The sequence below is a fragment of the Myotis nattereri genome (genome assembly GCF_964212035.1).
Source record: "Myotis nattereri genome assembly, chromosome: 3".
NCBI lineage: Eukaryota > Metazoa > Chordata > Mammalia > Chiroptera > Vespertilionidae > Myotis > Myotis nattereri.
In genome coordinates this window covers 54,289,802-54,306,119 of record NC_138077.1, presented here as the reverse complement: position 1 = coordinate 54,306,119, position 16,318 = coordinate 54,289,802, and positions in this window count along the sequence as shown.

The window sequence follows — 16,318 nt, the reverse complement described above, 5'->3', positions numbered from 1 at the left end:
CCTGCTGAACAAGCCTGCACAACACTTTGCCTTGGCCTCTGGGGTTGCCTGAGACCATGCCATCGCGGGTGTTTCTCCTACTAATCTGTGGACGATGTAGCTGGCCACCACATTCACCCCACCCCACACTCTTCCCGGGGTGGCTTCTTTAGGAAAGTGGAGGGGAAATAGAGATGCTCTTCGCATAATAGTGCACCGAGTTGTGAAGCTGTCAGTGTTGACAAAAGAAAGGTTTGTTGGCCCTCCCCGGTTTGGCTCAGTGGATAGAGCATTGGCCCTCAGACTGAAAGGTTTCGGGTTCAATTCAGGTCAAGGCATGTATCTGGGTTGCAGGCTGGATCCCTGGCCCTGGTCTGGGCATGTGCAGGAGGCAACCAATCTATGTGTCTCTCTCACATCGATGTCTATCTCTCTCTCTTCCCTTCCACTTTCTCTAAAAATCAATGGAAAAATATCCTCAGGTGAGGAGTAACAGGAAGGAAGGAAGGAAGGAAGGAAGGAAGGAAGGAAGGAAGGAAGGAAGGGAAGGAAGGAAGGAAGGAAGGAAGGAAGGAAGGAAGGAAGGAAGGGAGGGAAGGAGGGAGGAAAGGAGGGAGGGAGGGAGGGAGGAAGGAAGGAAGGAAGGAAGGAAGGAAGGAAGGAAGGAAAGAAGGAAGGAAGGGAAGGAGGGAGGAAAGGAGGGAGGGAGGGAGGGAGGGAGGGAGGAAGGAAGGAAGGAAGGAAGGAAGGAAGGAAGGAAGGAAGGAAAGAAGGGAGGGAGAAAAGAAAGGAAGAAAGGAAGGAAGAAAGAAAGAAAGAAAGAAAGAAAGAAAGAAAGAAAGAAAGAAAGGAAGAAAGGAAGGAAGGAAGGAAGGGAAGGAGGGAGGAAAGGAGGGAGGGAGGGAGGAAGGAAGGAAGGAAGGAAGGAAGGAAGGAAGGAAGGAAAGAAGGAAGGAAGGAAGGGAAGGAGGGAGAAAAGGAGGGGGGGAGGAAGGAAGGAAGGAAGGAAGGAAGGAAGGAAGGAAGGAAGGAAAGAAGGGAGGGAGAAAAGAAAGGAAGAAAGGAAGAAAGAAAGAAAGAAAGAAAGAAAGAAAGAAAGGAAGGAAGGAAGGAAGGAAGGAAGGAAGGGAAGGAGGGAGGAAAGGAGGGAGGGAGGGAGGGAGGGAGGGAGGAAGGAAGGAAGGAAGGAAGGAAGGAAGGAAGGAAGGAAGAGAGGAAAAGAAAGGTTTGTTGGTTTTGTGGCTGTGCCTCTCTGCGGCTCAACATGGAGGGCCATCTTCCTACATCCTTTCCCCTCCCAAAGTTTCCTCACCAACTCCAGGACTTGTAAAGGTTGACAGAGCCAAGATCCTGGGCTGATGGAAGGGCCTACAAAACCCAATGTGTGTGTGTGTGTGTGTGTGTGTGTGTGTGTGTGTGTGTCTGTATCTGTGTGTGTCTGTGTATATGTCTGTGTGTGTGTGACTGTGTGTCTGTGTGTGTGCCTGTGTGTATCTGTGTGTACCTGTGTGTGTCTATGTGTCTGTGTCTGTGTGTGTCTATGTGTGTGTGTCTGTGTCTATCTGCGTGTGTCTGCATGTGTCTGTGTGTGTGTGTGCCTCTGTGTGTGTGTCTGTGTGTCTGTGTGTGTATGTCTGTCTGTGTGTGCATATGCCTCTGTCTGTGTCTGCGTGTGTCTGTGTGTGTGTGCATGCCTCTGTGTGTGTGTGTCTGTGTGTATCTGTGTGTCTGTGTGTCTGCGTGTGCATATGCCTTTTGTGTGTGTCTGCGTGTGTCTGTGTGTGTGTGCATGCCTCTGTGTGTGTCTGCGTGTGTCTGTGTGTGTGTGCACGCCTCTGTGCGTGTCTGTGTGTGTGTGTGTAGGGGATCTTTGGGGTCAGTGCAGAAGACCCCCAGTGCCCCCAGCTCCCAAGCAATGACTGAGTGTGGCAGGGATATTGCCCGTTCCTGAGAGACACAGGCTCCAGGATGGCCTTGCTGAACCTCCTGTGACGACCTAGGGGTCCATCACACTCCCTCCCTCCCTCCCTCTCTCCTTCACTGGCTCAGGCTTGTATGGCAGCGAAGGCTCTCCCAGTGTCTCTGGACCCTTCCTTATTTTCTCTCACACAGTCACTTCTCCAAATAAAATCCTTGATGTTTGGTTGCAAGTTGGTGACTGCTTCTTGGAGGGTGTGGACTAACACAATTGGTCTGTGTGTATTCTCTCCACACACCCTCAGCCCCAACCAAACGCAGCTCTCTGAAGAAGGTGCCGAGGCAGGGGGCGAAGGAACATGAAGGGGGTGCCCTCAGTGCTCCTCCTGCCGGCCAGTGATGGGGGATGGGGAGTGGGGAGAACGTGCGCCCCTCCCTCCCATCTTGGCCCCTACCTCCATGTCTTTGTTGGCTCCCACTTACACCTGCCAAACTCAGGTGTCCTTCTAACCCTCACTCAAGGTCAAGTCAGTTCGCGGTGAAGCCGCATGGCACCTGAGCTGGAAATTCGAACACTCTTCCCTCCATCTGCGGCCCAGGTGTGGAGGGTGGGCAGGGCCTGCAGGGACTGACTGGTGCCTCCTGGGCCCTGGCCTGCGGGTCTCCCTGGGGCCTGTTTGTGAGGTGTGGGGTGGACAGCTACTTGGGTGTCACCAGAGGAAGGAGGCCTGGGCTGTGGTTCCATCTGCCCACCAGGCTCTCGGGGCACAGGCAGCTAAGGTGGGCGTTCTCCAGGGAGGCCCAGCAGCCTCAGCCTCAGGTTCCTACAGTCGCCCTGTTGTCCACAAACGGAGTGGGTTTTAAAGGCTTATTCTTTTCTGTATAAACAAACCTGACCACACCCTGGTGACCATAAAACTCGTGATAAGCTACAAACACTCGCGAAACACCTAACTCCTAAATTCCTGGGAGGATTAGATGAATAACTTGCCAAAGTTCCAGGCACAGGGTTTTCTGTGGGGATCGGTGGTTTTCAGCAAGGACGGTAGCGACCTCTAGTGGAAAGTGCGGGGTGTTTTTTTAGTGGTCACTGGCAGGCCACTGCTGTCAGAGGCAGGAACCAGGGATCGCCTACACTGGACAGAGCAATGAAGTACCATGAGGACATGCCCTCTCTTCTACACGGCAAAGTAGGTGTTGGGTTTTTGTTGTTGTTGTTGTTGTTGTTGTTGTTGTTGTTGTTGTTTTTCACAAGTTTAAGACACTGACTTTTCCAGGAACACAGCTACGGGGCAGATTGAGGGAATTTCACAATGTCTTCTGTTTGGCACTTTCCCAAGAGTTGTTCACTGATTTGGAAATCTTATCACGGACAGTACTTCCACTTAGTGGCCAGGTGGTACCCGTGCGTCAGTCCGCATTCGTAACGTCACCTCTGACCCGTGCGTGTCTCTCAGTGAGGCTCTTCTCACGCGCTCAGCGCACACATCCCCTGGGGACCTTCCTAAGGGACGGATTCAAATTCCTGCAGGTCAGAGGTGGGGCCTGAAATCCGCATTTCTCACCAGCCCAGCAGAGGCCGAAGCTGTCAGGTCCTCGTGCACACAGCTGAGCAGCGACATGTACAGAACATGTGTTACTGTGAGTTACACCTCTTATACCCGTCCTTGTATGACAGTTAGGACGAGTTCTCCAGGAACCGGGCTCAGAGGGAGATTTCTGTGCAGGCGGTGAGCTGGGTGTGCTCTTGAAAACACCCTGAGGGGTGGCAAAGGCAGCTCGGAGCAGAGGAAGAGGTTGGGCTGCGAAGCAATCACAGCAGAGGCCTCAGCTTACCCCTTGGGGAGCTCAAGACCTGGGGTGGCCCTAAGGAGATGTCTCCAATTTAAGCAGGGGACCGGCTTCTGCTCTGACCCTAGAGGATTCTGGTCGGGTTTTTTCCCCCGCCCATCCTTTAATTCATTCATTCACTCATTCATTCATTGATTGAATTCTTACTGAGTGCCTGAACCCACTCTGGTCTCTTTCCCTCTGTGGCTGCCCCTCCACCATGTCAGCTTGTACCCGCCCTCCCTGACTCATGTCTGGGAGAGATGTGTGGAGGCTGGGCTCAGCCAGGAGAGCAGGGGTGGGTCCTGAGCAGGAGGCCCTGGTGGTCCTTTCACAGCAGCTGTGTCCTCCCTGGTTGCACTGGCCCCTTCCTGGGGCAGTTCCACCTCTGCCCGGAGTCTGGTCCTCATGCCTCAGATCCAGCCCCAGGGCCCCAAGGAGAGCCAGGCAAGGGCCCAGGTGGGGAAACAGAGTGGCCATTTTCTGTGCAAATGAACACACACGCGTTTTTCTGCACGTTCCTGATGTCCATCCCGGCGCCTGCATTGACCCCTGGGGAGTCAAGACCCAGTAACCCAGGGTAACTCTCTAACGCACCGAAAGCCACAGTTCTTACAATGGTCTGTTTCTACACTGTTTGATTTCCTCTCAGTACAGGACACCCACACACACAGACAGAATTTAGAAAGTTGAAAAACGTTTATAAAAATAAAAGAACTAAAAATCACCCACCACTTCACCACCCACAGTCAAGCACAGCTAACATCAAGATGAGTGAGGTCTGGGTTCTTTTCTCTGCAGATTTTTCCGAGAGAGTGGGAGGGGAGACAGACACATCAACAGGACAGAGACACAGTGATTGGTTTCTCTTACACACACACACACACACACACACACACACACACACACACACACGTCCCGACTGGGGGCAGGGATCCGACCTGCAACCCAGAAACATGCCCTTGACCGGGAATCCAAATGCATTTTCATTAAGACCTTAGCATGTGATCAAGGAACACGTGTTCTAGTAACATTGCTGTCCACCAACCAGGGCTCCACCCCTCCCAGCACCTTCTCCTGCGTCCCTAGCCTCTAGCTTGTCCCCCTTCAAAAGGAGAAATTGCCATTTGTGCCGAGCGCTTTACATTCTTTCCCTCATCGAACCTTTCAACCGCCTTAAAATGTGTTTATCACACCCATTTCACGGAGGAAGGAACGCAGGCTCACACAGTCTAAATAGTTCGCTGGAAGTGGCCAGCGGAGCACCTAGTTCTCTGGGTTCCGAAGCAGTGGGCATTTTCCCTCGGAGATGTTCCAGGCTGGAGAAGAAACTGGAGGAGGATTCAGGACATATCTCCTGGTCCATGTGGAGCAGCGGTTCTCAACCTGTGGGTCGCAACCCCTTTGGGGGTTGAATGACCCTTTCACAGGGGTCGCCTAAGACCATCGGAAAACACATATATCATTACATATTGTTTTTGTGATTAATCACTATGCTTTAATTATGTTCAATTTGTAACAATAAAAATACATCCTGCACATCAGATATTTACGTTACGATTCATAACAGCAGCAAAATTACAGTTATGAAGTAGCAACGAAAATAATTTTATGGTTGGGGGTCACTACAGCATGAGGCACTGTATTAAAGGGTCGCGGCATTACGAAGGTTGAGAACCACTGAGTGGAGGTTGCTGGGCTGGTGTCTGTCTTGTCCTGAGAACAGGCCGAGCCTGAGGCCAGAGGCGTGGCTAAGCATCCCCCAGGCGTAGGTGACTCTGGGGGGCCTGTGCTGGGACACTTCTGAGAGTGCAACCCCCAGTGAACTGGCAACACCCGGGAGCAATGGGCACGAACAGGACTGTGCCCGAGACACTGGGAGGGATGGTCGCCCTGCTCAGTGGAGGCGGGGTGGGTGGGGGGAGGGCTCTCCTAGGGGATTGCCCAGCGTGGCCAGAACACACAGGCTCGTCCCCTTGGGTGAGCTCTGACCACCAGGAGAGGTTCCAAAAAGTCCCCAGGTGCCTGGTGCCCTGGCTGGCGTGGTGAGTGGTGAGAGCGTCAGCCTGCACTGGAGGGTCTCGGGTTCAATTCCCAGTCAAAGCCAGTACCTGGGTTGTAGGTCCGCTCCCCGCTCCCCATCAGGATGTGTGGGGGAGGCAACCAATCGATGTGTCTCTGTCACATCGATGTTTCTCTCTCTGTTCTCTCTCCCCGTCCACTCTAAAAGAGTCCATGGGAAAATATCTTCACGCCCCGGGAGGGGAATTTTTTAAAAAACCACAGAGTTCCCTGGTTCCTTCCGTTGTCCTCTGACTGTCTTCATGGCTGGGCTCCCAGGGCCCAGTTTGGTAGCCACACTGGGTGCTTATGCAGCCGGCAGCTATGTGGGTGCTGGAGTCGCCCAGATCTGAATTTGATTCCTGAATTTTGGGTAAAGTCAGCTGACCTTTCTGACCCTCGGCTTCCTTGTCCATAAAATGGGACCAATAAAATGTAAAGTGTGGGTTAGTATACGAGATAAGGTCTGTGAAAGTATCGACTGCTTAGTCGGTGCTCAATAAAAACAGTGCTAGCTTCTGAGGTGGGGGTTGTGGGTGGGTGGGAGTGGGGTCATCAGGGTGATGTCAGTTAAGTGAGGGGGCCAAGCTTTCTAGACCAGGGTGAAGCCTCAGCGGCCGGTGGCTTTCTCCCACATGGACACCTCAGGAGCACTGCCCTGGGAGCAGATCCCTGTTCTAGCCTGGGGCCTGCGACTGGAGACCTGGGCAGTAAATGGGGGCAGGTGTGTGGGGAAGAAAACCAGAGCCTGAAGCTACACCAAGCCAGCAGTGAATTTTCCTTTTTTCCCTTTTTCGCTGGCATCTCCCAGCCTGAACGCAAAGACAACTGAGTGGATAGAGCACAGACTGAAGGGTCCCAGGTTCGATTCCAGTCAAGAGTACCTGCCTGGGTTGGGGGCTCGATGCCCAGCCCCGGTCGGACAGGGTGCATGTAGGAGGCAACCCGTTGAGGAGTCTCTCTCACATTGATGTTTCTCTCTGTCTCTTCCCCTCCCTTCCACTCTCGCTAAAAATCAATGGGAAAACATCCTCGGGTGAGGATTAACAAAGAAGAGGGAGGAGGAAGTGGGGGGGGGGAGGAGCTCTCTATTTCTGGTCAAAGGAGCAGAAAAGGGGGCTCCTAGGGGTTAAAGTGAGTGGAGCGAATCTAATGTTTGTTGTTGTTTTGTCTGTCCTTCTCCACCCAGTTTCCCGGGCAAACCTACAGCATCAGTGGCAGCAACAGCTGGACAGGCACCTAAAGCGCTAAAGGACAGGGTCTCCTCTCTGATTAGAGAATCTATGGTCCCAAAAGTATGGAGGGGATCCCACTGCTCCTTGCCCTCTCCCCATTCCTGGGAACACGCTTCCAATGATCAGAGCACCGGTGTTTGAGCGTGTTCTGCAAACCACTGGAGGGTAGGCATGGAGTCACAGGACAGCACAGGGAATATAGTCAGTGGTACTGTAATAACTACGCATAGCGTCAGATGGTACTGGACTTATCGGGATGATCACTCAGTAAGTTACAAAAATGTCTAGCTACTATGCTATACACATGAAACTAATATAATAATGCATGTCAGCTGTAATTGAAAATTTAAAAAAATTTTTAAAGTCAAGGAAAGAAAAGAATTAGAGAAGAAAAGTGGGAACCAAAGGAGAATGATTAAGACTATTTGGCATGTGTACTGAATGAACTAAGTTTATGGCTCTATGATAAAGTGAACATAATAAAAAACAAAATAAACAGAACAGAAACATCAAGATGTTAAATAAACAGTGGTTGTATTCAAGTATCTGGCTACAAATGAGCTGAAGATTCTATTTTTCTGTGTTCCAGAAATTCTATCATGAGAATGTCCTTTTGGCAACAAAGAAAAGTGTTTTATTTGCGGGGGGTGGAGGTGGGGGGAAGCCACTCTTTTATTTTGGTGGGAGGACAATAGGTGGAACAATAGCAACCTCCATGGCTGGTAACCCATTTCTATTTTGCTCATGACTATATCTCTGCCTCCTAGTACAGTGCCAGGCACACAATAGGAATACCAGAAATATTTGTGGATGAATAAATGGATGGATGGATGGATGACATATTTGGAAATATTTAATACTTGAAATTTAAAAACACCTAATAGAGAAATAAAGGAATTAAGGTTTATTCCAAACATGAACTATGTAATGGAGACAAAGAAAAAAAAATTGCATAATAGAGGAAGCTGTTAGCCTGTCTTCCCTGTGGATTAGGCTGTGGTTAAATACACAGAGCTCAAAACCCCGGGGCTACAGCAGCCAAACCACTCGTCCAAGACACAGGCCTGATGTTGATTTCTGCACCTCTGCCACCTGCTCTGACCAGCTCTCCCTCCCTCCATGGTCACGAGGAGCTCTGAGGTTCCAACGGGAAGCAAGTAAATGAGAGAAGTGGGCAGCTGCCTGGCCAAGACCTGGGGACTTTCCCTCCAGGCTGTGTCCTTCCAGATGCCAGCCCAACGGGGATGCTCACTGCCCTGAGGGGTCTCCCTGGTTCTGGCAGGGGAGGGAGGGACTGGGGAGGTAGTGACTTACCATCAGAGATAGTACGTGCTACAATAACACAATTTATGTATTCTAAGTACCCAACAGTAGCTGCTCAGTTACACCAGGGCCACTGAGGGTAGGAGAGTGGGAGGGGGCAGGCGGGAGGGAGGGAGGAGGGAGGGAGGAGGGAGGGAGGAAGGGGAATGAAACTGGGGCAGGATAGTAAGAAGCTAGGAAAATTCCTGGGCAAGTGGAATGGGGAAACTGACACGATAATTAAATAAGGCCAAACAATTTAAACAACTGGCAGACAGCCAGTGAATCGCAAGACCTTATCTTCCCCAACCAAAGTCACTGGAGAACAAAGAGCTGATACCTCTCCTCTCTGACCAGAGAACACGTAGCTTAAATCACCATGGTCAGGGAGATAGAGGACCGAGACCCAGTTAATGCCAACTGTGCCAGCCAAACGCAAGGACGGATGAAGTTGGGGGGACACATAACAAGGTGCTTCTCCTCCAAGAACAGGCTGGTAATACCCTGAAAAATGGAACAGCCAGGCTAGAAGGTGCTGGTGTGCCTGGAGGGAGAGCCAGCCCACGTCACGGGCGTGGGGAGAAGAGAAGGCGGAAAGCAGGATTCCTAAAGCCAGTGAGCCAGATGGTGAGGGATGGGGTTCCAGGTCACGGGGCCCAGCAAAAGCGCAGTTACAATGACAAAAACCCAAACAACCCAATTAAAAAACAGGAAACAGACAAATGACCAACAAGATGCTTCACGTCACCAACCATTAGGAAAATGCAGATCAAAACCACAAGATACCACCTCATGCTCAGGAGAATGGCTGCTACTTTAAAAAAAAAAAACACAAAAACCCAAATCTTATGTTATGCATATTTTACCACAATAAAAGAGTTGGAAATAAAAAGTATGACAGGAAGCCATTTTGTAATAGAACAGAATACAGAAATTTAAAAAAAAAAAAAGCCACAATCTCATCACTCAAATTAGTTGAATATTAATGAACTCTCTTAAGGATGAATGGATGGCTGTGTTATTTCCCATTCTGTGGATAAAATAAAGCCTATTTAACCAATCCCCTATTACTGAACTTTTCCCCTCATCAGAGGATATGTTTTTATTGATTTGAGAGAGAGATGAAGAGGGAGAGAGAGAAACATCAATGTGACCGAGAAACATCATGAGTTGCCTTCGACCAGGGATCAAACGCAAAACCTGGGTATGTGCCCTGACCATGAATCAAACCCACAACCCTTCAGTGCACAGGACGATGCCCCCACCAACTGAGCCACATGGGCCAGGGCCTATTACTGAACATTTTGATGGTTTCCAATTGTTTACTATTACAAACACTTTTGTGATTAAATTTCATGTATATTTTTAAGTTTTTCTATTCAGAGCAGGGGGAACATTAGGATGAGTGACAGGTCATCAGAGAAGGTGGGCAGGGAGCACAGCCCCTGCTTGGAGAGGACCAGGGGCTCCAGCGCTTTAGGATAGCGAAGAGCTGCCTTAGTTCAGGTCCCACACACTTGACTGCATCCCCGAATCCGGAAGGAGTCTTCATTTGAGGAAGATTCACGTCAGTAGGTCCAGGATCGGGCCTGGGCTCTGCATTTCTAACAGGTTCGCAGGTGTTGCTGATGCTGTAGGACCTCAGACCACCCTTGAAGGCGCACAGCCCCGGGAGAAAGGGTGAGCACACCGGAGGCTGTGGCGACAGGCCTGCCGCTGTTTCCCTCAGAAATTGGTCCAGTGGTTTGTAAAGCTCCCCCGTGTTTCTACCTCACAAAGGCCAGCAAGGGAAGGGGTTCTGTCCATCTTGTGCTGGAGCCGAGAAGGGAGATGCCAGGGAGAAGCCGTGCATCCCAGGGGCCATCCTGGTGGTGGCAGCAGGAACCAAGTGAGAAACCTCCAAGGGTCAGCTTCAGGGAAGACAGCTGGACCGGAGGGGATTGCCCCCTCTGGAGAGTGTGTGCATCTTTGTTTAACTTTTCATCCATCCTCTTAGGTTGAGGAGTACAAGGACCAGCTTCAACAATTATCCACTCATGGCCATTTCCTCCAACTGTATGAACTATTCTCAACCAATCTTTTCATTCAGAAATGTTTTACAACACATCTGCAAAATGTAAGTCCTCTCTTTAAAAACATACATATTCTGCTTCAATAAGGGAGACAGATCTTTCTGGAAAGCCATGTAGCAACATTTGCTAAGATAATTTGTTACAAAATAAGAATGCTAATAAAAGAATGTGTTAAATAACAGAATTACATTTTATTTCTATCCAATGGAAAATATGCAGCATCTAAATATTTTTTCAGAAGATGAATATTAAGATATAGAAAACTGCTTGTGATATAAAATGTTAAGTAAAAAAAGGTCAGGTTACAAAACAGTACAAGCCCCATGACTACTTTTATAAAACCTTTACATATACAGCATATATGTTCACAGGAACCAAATTGGAATAAAATATTTCAAAATTTCAAGTGGCTTTCTGGGTAGTTTAAATGTTCTCATTGTGCTTTTCCAAATGTTCCAATTCAACAATGAGCAGGTATCCTATCTAATAAAAGAGAAACATGGTAATTAGCCATACCTCCGCTACCCTTCCCATTGGCTAATCAGGGCGACATGCAAATTAACTGCCAGCTAAGATGGCGGCCGGCAGCCAGGCAGCTTGAAGCGAACAGGAGGCTTGCTTGCTTCAGTGACAGAGGACTCCAACGTTCCCCGCCTGCCTTGCCGGCCTCTGAGCTTGCAGTTTGCAACATTGTTACAAATACAGAAGCTAAACAAAACCCCAGAAACCTGCTTTCAGCAAGCCGGGATCTCAGAGCTGGAGTTGAAACAGTGTTTCAATTATAGAACCCAAACAAACCAGATACCTGCTTTCAGCAGCCGAGGCCTAAGAGCTGGAGCCAAGCCTCAGAGCTAAAGCTGGCCCAGAATAAAAAAGAAAAAAAAGAAAAAAAGGAGCGGTTGGGAGCTTCCGTCACCCGCCAGCCTGAAAACGGCCCTCAGCCCCTCACCCAGACTGGCCAAGCACCACAGTGGGGACCCCCACCCTGAAGGGTGTGTGACCAGCTGCAAACAGCCCTCAGCCCCTCACCCAGGCTGGCCAGGCACCCCAGTGGGGACCCCCACCCTGATCCAGGACACCCTTCAGGGCAAACCAGCCGGCCCCCACCTGTGCACCAGGCCTCTATCCTATATAGTAAAAGGGTAATATGCCTCCCAGCACCGAAATCAGCGGAGCCGCGAGGCCTCCTGGCACCGGGATCAGCGTGACAGGGGGCAGTGCCTAAACCCCCTGATTGCCCTGTGGCTCTGTGTGTGACAGGGGGCGGGGCCACAACCTCCCTATCTGCCCTGTTCTGTTCGTGACAGAGGAAGGCGCCCCAACCCCCTGATCAGCCCTGCTCTGTGCCTGATAGGGGGGAAGCTCCCCAACCCTGATTGGCCCTGCTCTGTGTGTGACAGGGTGTGGCGCCCCAACCCCCGCCCCTCCCTCCCATGGGCCCTGCTCTGTGTGTGCTGGGGTAGAGCCATAACCTCCCCATTGGCCCTGCCCTGAGTGTGACAGGGTGCGGCGCCCCAACTCCCTGATCGGCCCTGCTCTGTGCATGACAGGGGGTGGTGCTGCAACCTCCCCATCGACCCTGCCTTGAGTGTGACAGGGGGCGGTGCCCTATCCTGTCCAACTCCCCTATCGGCCCTACCCTGAGCATGACTGAGGATGGCATCGCAACCTCCCGATCCGCCCTGCTCTGTGCATGACAGGGGGCGGCGCCCCAACTCCCCAATCGGCCCTGCTCTGAGCCCAACCAGGGGCTGTACCTAGGGATTGGGCCTGCCCTCTGCCACCCGGGAGCAGCCCTAAGCCAGCAAGTCGTTATCTCCCGAGGGGTCCCAGACTGCGAGAGGGCACAGGCCGGGCTGAGGGACCTCCCCCCCCCCCCCCAGTGCACAAATTTTTGTGCACCAGGCCTCTAGTGACAATAAAAACATTAAAGGAGCCCTAACCGTTTTGCCTCAGTGGATAGAGCATTGGCCTGCAGACTGAAGGGTCCTAGGTTCGATTCCGGTCAAGGGCATGTACCTTGGTTGCAGGCACATCCCCAGTAGGGTGTGTGCAGGAAGCAGCTGATTGATGTTTCTCTCTCATCAATGTTTCTAACTCTCTATCCCTCTCCCTTCCTCTCTGTAAAAATCAATAAAATATATTTTTTAAAAACTCTGAGCCGGGATAAAATGGACACATATGTAATACCCTTTGTAATACTTTAAGCAATAAAAAAATAAAATAAAATAAAATAAATTAAAAAAAAAAAAAACTTTGAGCCGAAACCGGTTTGGCTCAGTGGATAGAGCGTCGGCCTGCAGACTGAAGGGTCCTAGGTTCGATTCCGGTCAAGGGCATGTACCTGGGTTGTGGGCACATCCCCAGTGGGAGATGTGCAGGAGGCGGCTGATCGATGTTTCTCTCTCATCAATGTTTCTAACTCTCTCTCTCCCTTCCTCTCTGTAAAGAATCAATAAAATATATTTAAAAAAAAAAAACTTTGAGAAAAAAAAAGAAAAATAGTGGTGTTGCTTCATGAAGGGCCTTTTCATTGGCAAGTGATTGCACGGGCTCCCTTAGTCTGTAGTACCTCCCAGATAGCCCATGGTTTCTTCCCTAGGTTTAGGGGTTGCCTGCTTCAGAGCCCCAACCTAGTCCCTTTTCCTGGCTTGACTAGTTGGCTTTGGCTTGCCTTCAGATGGTGTTCCTTTCCCTCCCAGCTGCCCTGGGATAGATCCCTTTAAGCACCCATGGGCCTGGGCCAGCAGCTTTTAGACTTAACTGATGTATTGGGCAATGACTTCACACAATCTCATCCCTCCCCTGAGTTAACCTGAGACTGCAAAGTCACATGCGGCCGACAGGTGGCGCTGCTTACACAAAAGCACTCTGCCCCAGGGATCTGAAGCCGATTTCAGGGATCATTAAAATAGTGATTGCTGGAGAGGGCATGCTGACTGGCACAGCATTGCTACATAACAGCATGGGGACAAATTTCCACCTACCACTACTGTTACCATCACAAGGGTAGTCATTTCAATACCAAAAATGTAGGAAGACAAAAATCTCAGAGTAAAGACAGTCCTTGAAATGCAATACGTTTCATTTTCTTAAAAACTCAATTGTGTGGTTCTTATTCTTTTTATTTCACCTCAGGCCTGTGAAAACTTGACCCTAGATCAGCACTGGCCCTGGTCTAGACTCCAGGAACCCCGGCTCTAGCCAAGGATCCCCCAAGTTCAAATTTCTGTAAAAATTAATTTGCTTCAAATTATGAATACCTTCGTGTTCCCAGTGTGCAGTGGGACACACATGCTTTCCTCCACTCGTGGCTGCAGTGGAGCAGCAAGCCTCTTTTAAGCGGAGTCGTCTTTCTTACAAACACATCATTTCTCTACTCATTCTCCTTTGCTGTCTCCTTTTGTCTATAAAGTCAGAAAACTCACCGTTTCACACTAGTGGCTTCATGGTCCAGGCCTGCCTCACTCGCCAGGGTCACATGAAAAACCACCTCTCACCCACAACCAGAACATAAAGGAGGGGTGCTAGCCGTGCTAACCGTCAGCACTGAGCCAGTTTGCACCTCCACAGCGTTGCACCCGCAATTCCCTCCACCTGCAATGTTTCCCTGCCCTCCCACCTGCCTGGCCAATGCCCATTTCCCCCCATCAAGTCAGCACAGTGTCACCTCTTCCGGAGCCACCTCCTCTGCTCCCAAGGCGCCTGACATATAATGACCTGGGGGCACTCCTATTCCTTGTGATGCCAGTCCGCTGGGGCACAAACTGTTCACCTCGTAGCCCCCCTCAGGGCTTGACACAGAGGTGTCCAATGAATCCTTGCTGATTTATTGATCCCCCATGTTGGCAATCCAACCCCAGCCAGCTTTTTTGACATCCTCCCTTGAGATCTTTTCAATAACCCCAGGAAATGCTGGCAAATGCTAGCAGGCTGATTTTTTTTTTTTTAAGATTTTAATTTCTTTTGTTAATGCTCAACCAAGGGTATTTTTTCTATTGATTTTTAGAGTGGAAGGGAGGGGGAAAGAGAGAGAAGCATCAATTGGTTGCCTCCTGCAAGTGCCCTGACCTGGGGCCGGGGATCAAACCTGCCACCAAGGTGCGTGCCCTTGACTGGAATTGAACCTGGGACCCTTTAGTCCTGGGGCTGGCGCTCTAACCACTGAGCAACCGGCTGGGGCTGAGTGAGAAAAACAGGAAATCCTGGGGTCTGGAGAGTGGTGTCTGGCAAGAAAAGTACATTGGGCTTCCTGACCCCCTGAAGGACCCCCAGATGTTTTCTGGAATGTGTTCATCTCTGCCATCATTTACCAAAGAAACCTTCTTTTAGAAAATAGAGTCGAAAACATCCATGATCTATAAAATAGGAATGACTTTGTAGCAAAATAACAAATTGTGGGTTTTTTTTTAAATAAGGGAGGCCCTAGCCAGTTTGCCTCAGTGAATAGAGCAATGGCCTGTGGACTGAAGAGTCCAAGGTGAGATTCTGGTCAAGGGCATATACCTCAGTTGCAGACTCGATTCCCAGCCTTGGTCGGGGCACTTGCAGGAGGCAACCAATTGATGTTTCTCTCTCTGTCTCTTCCCCTCCCTTCCACGCTCTCTAAAAGTCAATCGGAAAATATCCTGGGTGAGGATTAAAAAAAAAAAGGAGTCCCCTAGCTAATTTAGTTCAGTGGATAGAGCATCAGCCCACAGACTGAGGGGTCTTGGAATCGATTCTGGTCAAGAGCATGTACTTTGGTTGCAGATTCGATACCCAGGTTGGAGCAGGCAACCAATCGATATGTCTCTCTCACATCAATGTTTCTCTCTTCCCCCTTCCTTCAACTCTCTTTGATCAATGGAGAAAATGTCCTCGGGTGAGGATTAACAACAACAAAATAATAAGGGGAAATGTGAAAGGACAACCCTGTATACAGAGTTGTGGTCAGTGTATAATGTAAGCTATTGATTGGTAGAGAAAGGCAAGAACACGGAGAAATACAATGTATAATGGTTACCATTTATTAATTACTTACCATGGTCTATGCACTAGGCCAGGGGTGGGCAAACTTTTTGACTCGAGGGCCACAATGGGTTCTTAAACTGGACCGGAGGGCCGGAACAAAAGCATGGATGGAGTGTTTGTGTGAACTAATATAAATTCAAAGTAAACATCATTACATAAAAGGGTATGGTCTTTTTTTTCAATAGTTTTATTCATTTCAAATGGGCCGGATCCGGCCCGCGGGCCGTAGTTTGCCCACGGCTGCACTAGGCTCAATGTTCTCTACCCGTATGACCTCATTTAATCCTCATGACCATTCTAAAAAGCAGGAATTAAACTCCCCCAGGTTACAGGCTCAGAAAGGTTAAGTAACTTTCCCAAGATCAAACAGCTGAGAATGGAACCCAGGTCTAATAGCAATGCCCAAGGGTTATTTAATACTAACTTGTCCCTTTTATATCATATCTGACTACATTTTTAAAATCTCAGTTAAACATAATTTAATTCCTGTCTTGGTGAACAGGGTAGGCAGACCATGTTTGAATCTGAAGGCTCCAGAGCTCCCAAGCTTCAGGGCCCACCACGCAGACCAACCTGGGGCCACAGACACACAACGGAGACCATCCTGAATGGCCTTTGTTTTATTTTTAACAAAGTCGTCATCTCACCTTATGATTTACCTCCCTTCTTAAAATTCAGGAAATAAGGTAAAGCTCAGAGGACTAATTGCTTTGATCTAGTCACTTCCTAAAAACCAATGAGAAACAGGTTAATAATCTAACTTTTCTTAATGGGTCAAGGGTAGTAGTAATGGGTAACTCATAGGAAATATAAACGGTCTAAGTTTTTTTAAATGTTCCTTCATTCATTTGAGAAGTGCAGATTAAAACTATAGAGACGCCATTTTTCACCTGTTGGACTGGCTAAAAC